Here is a 9861-nt window from a genome sequence, read left to right on the forward strand (position 1 = left end):
TTGTTTTAATGTGTGTACCATCATCCCCCGATAAAAGACAGAAAATGAAGTACTATTCTCATTAAATACGCATAATGTATAAAGGAAAAGAGCATTTGCTGCAATCGTTTATGACTATGAAAATGCTGCAATGCGATTTCACGAAGTCTAATGGAATCAATGAATGTAGGCCTATCTAAATCTATACGTTTGTAGACGAGAATGAAGTGGATTGCTGGAAAGGAACGTGATGAAATGTGATGAGATAAAATGAAGGAGCACTCATCGAAGCAAATGTATGATAAATGAAAAGCAAAATGGTAAACTTGACTGTTCAAAATGGTGCAAAATTACGCAAAGATTTTGCAGTCATTTTTTGTCTATGCTTGTCTTTCAATCCATAGTTGGGTAATTCAAAATCGCCAAAAAAAAAGAAAAAAGAAAAAGATATAGCTCCATGAAGGTGTTCATTCAGCTTTGTTTTCCTTCCTTCCTTCCTTCAACATGTAGCATTTGCACACTTTTCAATTTAGACTGCCCATCGAGAACTCACATTTGTCTCTATGCGATAGAGCGTGTTTTTTTTTTCTTCAGAGTCGCAGGTAGCATTTCCGAGCTCGTCGGAGAAGTTCATTCAATTTAGCAACAAAAGGTTGGCCGCCTGGAAGCTGAAGAAGTCGACATGACCATGGAAGAATGGTTAACATCGTTACACTGTATATCACTTCAGAAAATATGGAAAAGACAATTATGTTTGTTGAAATATACAACACTTCTCTGACATTCTTCGACCTCTCAAAACAGACGGCTAATTCCGCTGAAACGATCTTCTCTTCTCTCATGAGTGTAAATCAATACTTGTTTCATTGCGTATATCAATCATCGCGCGATAAAAAACAGAAAATGAAGTACTATTCTAAACATCAATAAGCATACTGTATAAAGGAAACGAGCATTTGCTGCAATCGTTTATGAATATGAAAATGCTGCAACACGATTTCATGAAGTCTATAATTCGATAGATAGAGAGAAGACACATGCACAATGAGTGCTTAAACCGCCTTAGTGATAGCATTAAAACATTAATTACATCAATTAAGAAGGAAAATCATTTCGTCGTTTTATTGCTCGAAATACCTTGCTCCCAAATAGTCGAGTATTACAATTGAAGCGCTCCGTAATCACATCTCTTTCGCAGAATTGAATGATCGCTTCGCAAATTTTGCGTGCTTTCAAATTTTGAATGACAAATAGATTTTTTTTTGGGGGGGGGCATGAGTTGTCATATGTGACTAAATGAAAATTGATTGAACTACAACCAGTCGAGTATGACTAAAATCCTTGCAACTTAATGATCGCAAAATCATTTTGACTATGAAATTACGAAAGCAATGGACTAAAAAAAAACCACAGATTTCTAAACGTTCGAAGAATGATCGAGCGACTACAGCCGAAAATAAGCAGATTATAAAGAATTCATACAAAAAAATAGAAAATAGACTAAACAGTCGAAATCACCATTGTCACTATCAACGTAATATGGGATATCTAATCTGCTCTTTTTGTTGTTGAAATGCTGCAAATTTCAAATGCCGATCATTATTTTCATGAGAGAAAAACGTCTGTCATATGTCTTGTTTATTCGCTTTATTACAGCGTATTTCGTTGTTGCATTCTAATTTCTATAATAGATGTTTGGAGCATACATATGAGAACTTGCACATTCGATTTCCAACAACCATAAAGATATTAGGGGGTCTACAAAAAGAGGTTACGTAATACATACGAAGCACATCAGTAACATCATTCATTCATTCATTCATTTATTCTATTTTGTCACGGTACCGGACTCAGCCGGAGGCAGTTTTTCAGTCAGTCCGTGAATTAAAGATACACGATACACAATGAATTGGACAATACAAAAGTTACATAACTGAAAATGAGTAGAAAAACAAATCAAAACAAACAAAGCAATACAAAACAGCATGACAAACTTACAAAACTTTAGACCTACAAATATGTACAGAATAGTATTATCAGTAATTATACAAGATTTAAGATAATTGTCATAGTAAGGTACACGAATGAAATCAGCTAATTGCAGACTGATCTCTCCCCCCCCTCCCCCCGCCCACTTATTTTACTAATCTCCAGTGTTTACTGAACTCAATTGTTTCACGTTATAAAATTATTCACCTGTCTCCTGAAGTCGTTCCAACCAAGCCCTTTTATCTCATTCGTTAAACTATTCCACTCTTACCCCACTAAACAACAAACTTCTTTTTTTTTTATTCAGTACGGACTTTTGGTAACTGAAAATTGTTCATTTGGTGTCTAAGATTGTGCTCATTATTCTTAAATTGAAAAAGTTTACAAATAACGTGAGGTAACGTTTCATGTGCGATCTCATGCATTGTATAAAGAATTCGCTTTTTCCTCCGAATTTCAAGTTTATCAATTTTCACTTCACGATATAGAGATTCGGAAGGAAATTCCCAGTTTGCGCCCATAACTGTTCGAAGGGCACGATTTTGTAGCTTTTGAAGTCTGTTCTGTAGTCCTGTCCCCATAATCCCCCAGACAATATCACAATAATCAAATTTAGTCTGAATTACGAACTTATAAAACACCAATGCTACCTTTTGATTGATAAAAGCCTTAATCCTCTTAAGTAAATAAATGTTCTTATTCACCTTTTTGATAACAGATTCTGTTTGAGCAGTCCAGTCCAGATGTTCGTCTAATATAACCCCTAAGTACCTGCATTTTCGTACTCGCTGAATTTGTTTTTGTCCTATATACTGTAAACAGGTAAACGCTTGGAACAGAAGCTTGTTTGATTCGTTTCCTCGAACCAATCATCAGGAATTCACATTTCTTCACATTCAGTGCTAATTTGTTATCATTAAGCCATACATCCACTACTTTAAGTTCCCTATTTAACGTATCGACAACTCTATTTGCATTCTTGCCTTGCGCATAAATTAACGTGTCGTCGGCGTACAAAGAGATGTTACAATTCTTCAAACAGGTTGACATATTATCGTTCACGTACTGTATATAACAAAGAGCAGTGGGCCGAGGTTGCTACCCTGTGGAATACCACACTCGATCGGTTGCAATTTAATGTAGACGATATACCGTTAACTACAGTACATTGTGCCCGGTTCGTGGAACCATTTTAGTGATATTTCTCTAATCCCAAGACGTTTGAGTTTGGATAGCAACAAATCGTGATCAACAGTGTCGAATGCCTTTTGAAAAGCGAGGGTAAGCATTCCAACTACGTTCCCTTTATCGAGACAATCAGCCCAATTTTGTGTTACATTTATAAGTGCCGTCTCCGTGGAGTGTTTTGGTCTGAATCCAAATTGATTTTCACATAATAATGAGTGTTGTTTAAGGTATCCATTGTCCGAAAAAGATTTTGTCCAATATTTTGGTAAACACATTCAGAACTTATATTGGCCAATAGTTTCCCAGATCTAATTTGTCTCCTCTCTTAAATACTGGAGTTACTCTAGATAACTTGCATGGCACAGGTACCGTTCCTTGAGTGAGAGACAAATTAATGATATGAACTAATGGTTTAACAATGTAAGATGCTGTCTGCTGCACTTTTGATACAGGTATGTTATCTAGTCCACTTGCTTTTTTTACTTGTAAAGTTTTAACAATATCTAAAACTTCACTTTCACAAATTTCACTGAAATGGAATACGTTTGTATTTGCACTTGAAGTGATTTGCTTATCATTACAATCTTTATCTGAACTTATCTCAATGTTACCTTGAATCTTTTTGCCAATACTTACAAAATATGAATTGAATAACTCAGCTATTTCTTTTTTATCAATCACATCGTTACCTTCATGATTAATCTGAGTGATTGCACATGATTTATTTTTCTTGGGAAGTACGTACGTATTGTAATGATTTCCACACGTCTCCTAATTGCCCCTTCGCCCTGTGCCGGGGGCGACAATTTGTACTGCAACAACCCCCATGAATGTTCATTATGCATATATTTGCATTGACTGCAATCATTCTTTTATTTGAAGTATTGGAAAAGGTAAAAGGTGATACACAGCAGAATGAACGAGAAATGATGAGAAAATACTGTAAAAATGTTAAAGAGACGGGGAAATTCTCTGTATACCTAGGAGAGTAGACTAGAATTCCTTCGGGCGCTGCAATGCGTTTTGATTGACATTGGTGCTCAACCAATGAAACTTTTTGACGACAGGCAACTGTCTTTCTACACCCGGTTTCACGCCTCTTTTAGGAGGTTAAGGTTCTTTCTAGACGTATTAGTCGACTACTACACCGGCTACAGAGCTCTCCTGCATCACGCCCTCTATCGATTGTCAATCAAGGACTCATTTAGGCTAAAAATACGTCGCCCGCTTTACTAGTGCGGCACAAGCAGAAGGTTATGCATACGGAGTTAAGCAATAGATTGCTTGAGCTAGACCTTTTTCTAGTAGTCCATGGGCCAAGGCTCGAAAAATGGGTTGTTGGTACCACCTGTGGTAGCAAAACCTTTTTGGTGTCATTTTGTTTGTCGGGCATAGATATGCTTATCAAGCTATGATAACATTTGCAAATGAGTAGCTTAGTCATAATAAATGATTTTTTAACCAATTTGGTCTCGTTTTTATATCCCTATACTTCTGAATCGAAACTAACCGCTATACAAAGAAGAGCACTGTATTCTGTATGTTCACAGGTGTTCTGTTGTAAACGCGGTGCGCTTAGTCTTTATTGAAGGCAGGGAAGGGAATATCCAAAGGGTTATGATGTCCACAGCTGTCACGCGGTGCGCTTAGTCTTTATCTAGACCAATGTACCGTTATCATATCTAAAGTTCCTCATAAAGGGATTATCTATACTGTTTTTATACTACCCTCTCAACAAATACATCAGCTTTAAACAAAAATCACCCTGTCCATTTACAGTATTATTCATTATAATGTATTATAGTGTACCGGTACATTGTTTTTGCATTATCTTTTATTATTGGATGGAAATAAAGCAACATTGGCGTGGTGTTAGCATTTACACCGTAGCGTTTTCACCGGAAAATGATAAATAATTGAAAAATACGGTAAAATTCTCGAGAAATTGCTTTTGTTGTTGTTGTTGCTTTTAGATAAAAGGATATACACTGTATCATAAGCTTTGGCTATTCCCTTCGCCGACTTGAATAAAGACTAAGCGCTGTGGACATCATAACCTTTGGATATTCCCTTCGCTGCCTTGAATAAAGACTAAGCGCACCGCGTTTGCAACAGAACACCTGTGAACATACAGAAGACATAACAATGCTCTTCTTTGTATAGCGGTTAGTTTCGATTCAGAAGTATAGGGATATATATTTAACAACGAGACAAAATTGGTTAAAAATTCATTTATTATGACTAAGCTACTCATTTGGAAATGCTATCATAGCTTGATAAGCATATCTATGATCGACAAACAAAATGACACCAAAAAGGTTTTGCCACCTCAGGTGGTACCTATATCTGGCCTGGCCCATGGATTATAGACGAGAATATGCTTGTGCTTGAAGCAATTGTTAGTTTTGTGCATTCGGACACGATACAAAGCACATGATTTAATAGAGGAGTCTCAGTGAAATACGCGGGAATTGGGTTCAGTATAGTCTTGGGAAACAGTACCGTTGTTGTTGTTTTTTTTTTTGGGGGGGGGGTTGTTTTTTTTAGAGAGAGAGAGAGAGAGAGAGAGAGATTGAAATTGGTGGCCCTGACGGTAGTTGGCGTACTGGATGTTTGTTTTAGCTACGACACGTCGTCTGCCGCTGTTAGCTTGGTCCATTTTATTAGGTCAGTAAAAACTTCACCAAATTTTCCCGAATTCTTCAGAAGTGCTTTCATTACTACAAAGATTCAGAATTTTATTTTTGCTCTTGATGCATTCCCCGGTTTGGAATGAGTAAAAGTCTTACATTTCGTAATTGCCATGATTTAGCACAAACACAGGATATAATTAGTGTCAAGTTGTAAATTTCTTTGAATTTCCACTTTACAAGCCCTATACAAGGACTCTTATTTGCAGCAATGAATGAATCATGAGTTTAGTTTTAAACAGATAATTTGCAACAAGAAAGGAAATTGCTGGTGAAAGTAACAAACCCTCGCACAATATTCAAAATATTGTAGCTTTACCGTCTGCTTCATGTGTCACCATCACAGTGGCGGATCGGGGTGGGGGCGCACCGGGCGCGCTCCTCCTTTCAAAACAGAAGAAATTAAAAGAAAAGAAATTGAAAGGAGTGCATGCGCTGCTCCAGAAAATTGCGCTTATTTTCTTTTGTTCGATCATTACTTTTGTTATTATATTCATTATCATTGTTATCATTATCATTATTATTATTATCATCATTATTATCATTATTTTGCTTGTCAGCCAATGAAATCCCGGAAGTGGCATGAGAAACGGCACGGGTGCCTTTGTTTTTTGTTTTTGTTTTTGTTTTGGCTTGTCAGCTGGTTAAACTCGGAAGTAGCGCCAGGATATTTTTTGCCCCCCCCCCCCCTTTGCGGAATTCCTGGATCCGCCCCTACATCAGAAATGCTGACTTGTATACTTCGCAAGTTGATCAGAACTTAAATTGCTCAAATTCACATGAATTGGCAATATTGTCCATTGTCCTTACATTGTCCTTACATAAATCTAACCGTTATTTCATTGACGACAGTTTCTGTTATCTTTTAACGGAGCTGAACTAGGATTCTCATGAGCAGGTATTGTGTCTGCACGAGACATATTGTGACTATCCATGGTGTACCAGTAAACAGCACGTTTCATTCATTCCATAGTCAGCCATCTCACCGCCACCCTTCCACCACAATACATTGTCCACTGTCAAGTTCTTATCGTTCTCTGGTTTCTTTCTTTCATCATGATCTTTGATATGCCGACAGCCACTTTCTGTTTCCACTTCCTTTCCGCTCTCCCAGTCATTTATCATCACCTCATCACACCATATCAGCAATATAGATGTAAACAACACCGGAAAGTCACCGGGTCATGTTTTGTAGATGTAGTGTACAGTGATATATCAAATGTAAATGTGTTAGATTAATATACTGGAGAAGAATGAATAAAGCACACTTGCGTTTTGACTCCAGAGCAAAGCAGTCATGCCTCCTTCATTCTCCCACTGAGTCTAAGAGTCCAACTTCATCCTTCACACACAAAAACATAAAAGCAGGTACCCTTTCATTTACCATGTCGTTACTCTTCATGGTTTCAGTACTTCCGTTTGAATGGATGTTATGTTTTAACACAATCGATACACGATACCAAACACACCCGGACTCCATAGAAGATCAGTGAGTCTAAGCGAGACGTGGGAATTGGGTTCAGTATAGTGTTAGGAAGCAGTACCGGGTGTTTTTAATCAGATATTGAAATATGTGGCCTTGATGATAGTTGGCATTTAAGCCAGTTCGTAATTAGCTCATGTACACATATGACCTTTTCTGTTTTTCTCAATTGGTTAGGCACTTCACTCGTTTTCGAAGCGGCATAATGCGTAAGCTTGCCCGACGTACCAATTTATGAAATTCATGTTCAAAGAAAGAATGAGCTTGCGTTCAGAGCAGGTGATCAGAATACTCCATCAGTTGACAATTTAGCAGGCATCCATTTCCTTGTCTTGTATTGAATGCAATAACAGCTATTTCCTTTTATATTATGAAATACCATTCTTGCTGTCAGGTGGATGTGCTGACAAGCACAATTTAGATAAGGATCACATGAATAATCATCGCATCACAGATGCTTATCTCTGTGAATTTACAAACCAAAATGCATGTTGGTACAAATGACCTTTTTCTGCTCATGCGCAAAGTGGAATTACGAACTGGTCTATAAGCCAGTTCGTCATTAGCTCATGTGCTCGTTGGTACAAATGACCTTTCTATTTTCTCAGTTGGTTAGGCACTTCGTTCATATTCAAAGCAACATAATGCGTACCGGACCGGTAAGTTTGCCTGGCGTAACAATTTATGGAATTCATGTATAAGGATTGCATGAATAATCATTATATGACACATGCTTATCTCCGTGATTTTAAAAACCATCAGGCGTTTTGGTACCAATGACCTTTTTCTGCTCATGCGCAAAGTAGAACTACGAACTGGCTTATTGGTATGAAATGAGTGGAATTTTCCGGTACTGCTTGGAGAATGGAGGAGAAAAACAGTTACTTGATGATGATGATACTAGTGTACTGAAAAAGAACTATGCAGCCCGGGCCTGGTTCCGCCACAAAAAGTTAACCCGTTGTGTACGGGAATCGGGTAGGCCCTGTATTACTTCATGGGAATTACAGAATCTCGGATGTAACGGTTGACTTTCTTTTTCGTCTTTTGTGTTGTCTTGTCTCGTTTGTGTTATCTTGTCTTGTCTCAATCTCGAGAGATTGGAATAAGTGGCCCTGATGGTAGTTAGCATACTGGTATGAAATGAGTGGAATTTTCCTTTACGCCGTGCGAATGGAGGAAAAAAACAGTCGCCTGATGATGATGATGATGATGATGATGATGATGATATACTGAAAAAGAACTGTGCAGCAGGGCCTGGTTCTGCCACAAATGTTAACTTTCTTTTTTTTTTTTTTTTTTTTTGGTCTTTTGTGTTGTCTTGTCTTGTTTTTTTTTTTGCGGGTGGGGGTTCTTTTATATCGTTTTGTTTTGGTAGAGGGTTGGGGTTAATAGACTTTTTCATATTTTCTGAAAGAGCGGGTCTTCTTTTACATTATGCTAAAATTTGGTATCATAAAACGGGCAGGAAAGTGTGTTTTTTCAGCAGTTTATCTCGAACATTTTTGGTAGAATAGTGTGATTAGGTGTGTCTTTAGAATCCCTTTTTCATTTCTGAAAAACCTTGTCCACACTCTTCACTTTAAACTCTAATAACTTTTGAAAGCATAGTGCTACTGCTTTGAAAGCTGGCATTAATTATGGACAGAATATATTAATGAGGCATGCTTAATTTCAATTTAATCTGATAATTCATTGTTGTAACTCTGGTGGTTTACTTCCTTTTTTTGTCCCATTCATCGCACAGCCAGCACGGTTTGGTAAAGATTAAGCGCTTGAATAGACACTGTACTTCAGAGCCTCTTTTCTCAGTTCACACTTTTCCTGAGTTTGTGCTTTCTTTCCAATATTTAGATAGGTTAGGAGAGTCCATTTGATTTGAGTTATACATCATACATATTTTGTCGCATGATTCACGCACTTGTCCGTCATACAGACAAAATGCACAGGATGATTCGAAGTATACTAACTACTGTAGTCATACTCAACATATTTATATTGTAAAGACGGCCATTTAGTCATTTGTGATGTGCGGGTTTCCGTGCTTTAATGATATTGGAAAGAGTTTTCTGGAACTGCCATGGTCTACGGTCATAAAGATAAAACTGATAATAGATAATGTCACCTTGCTGTAATCTTGATGGGCATAATGTAGCTGGTAGGTTTGATGCGTACAGTGGATTTTGCTGCCCTTGTTCCATGGTGGTGCTCTGTTCTCGCATTTACAATCCACTCGGCGCGTTGTTAGCTGGGCCAATTGCTGCATCTAGATTTACGGTAAGCTTATTTGCAATTTAAGACATTAGAACAGTGTTGATCATAAGTGTTGTTTTCAACACTTCATGATATTTGTAAAAATCATCACCTTATTGAACCTTTCGAATATAGGTTCTGATGAACCATTGCTTTCGATCAACTTCGTTGTGCAAAGCACTCTAGACGAGTGATCTGAGTAGTATAGTTAGGCGTTACAAATGGGCACAAGACTTGAATATTTATGTTCATCATAGAAGTCACATAAATCCAATTTTG

Source organism: Diadema antillarum, unplaced genomic scaffold (genome assembly GCF_040938485.1).
Source record: "Diadema antillarum isolate AM-2024a unplaced genomic scaffold, OU_Dant_1.0 seq00000450_RagTag, whole genome shotgun sequence".
NCBI lineage: Eukaryota > Metazoa > Echinodermata > Echinoidea > Diadematoida > Diadematidae > Diadema > Diadema antillarum.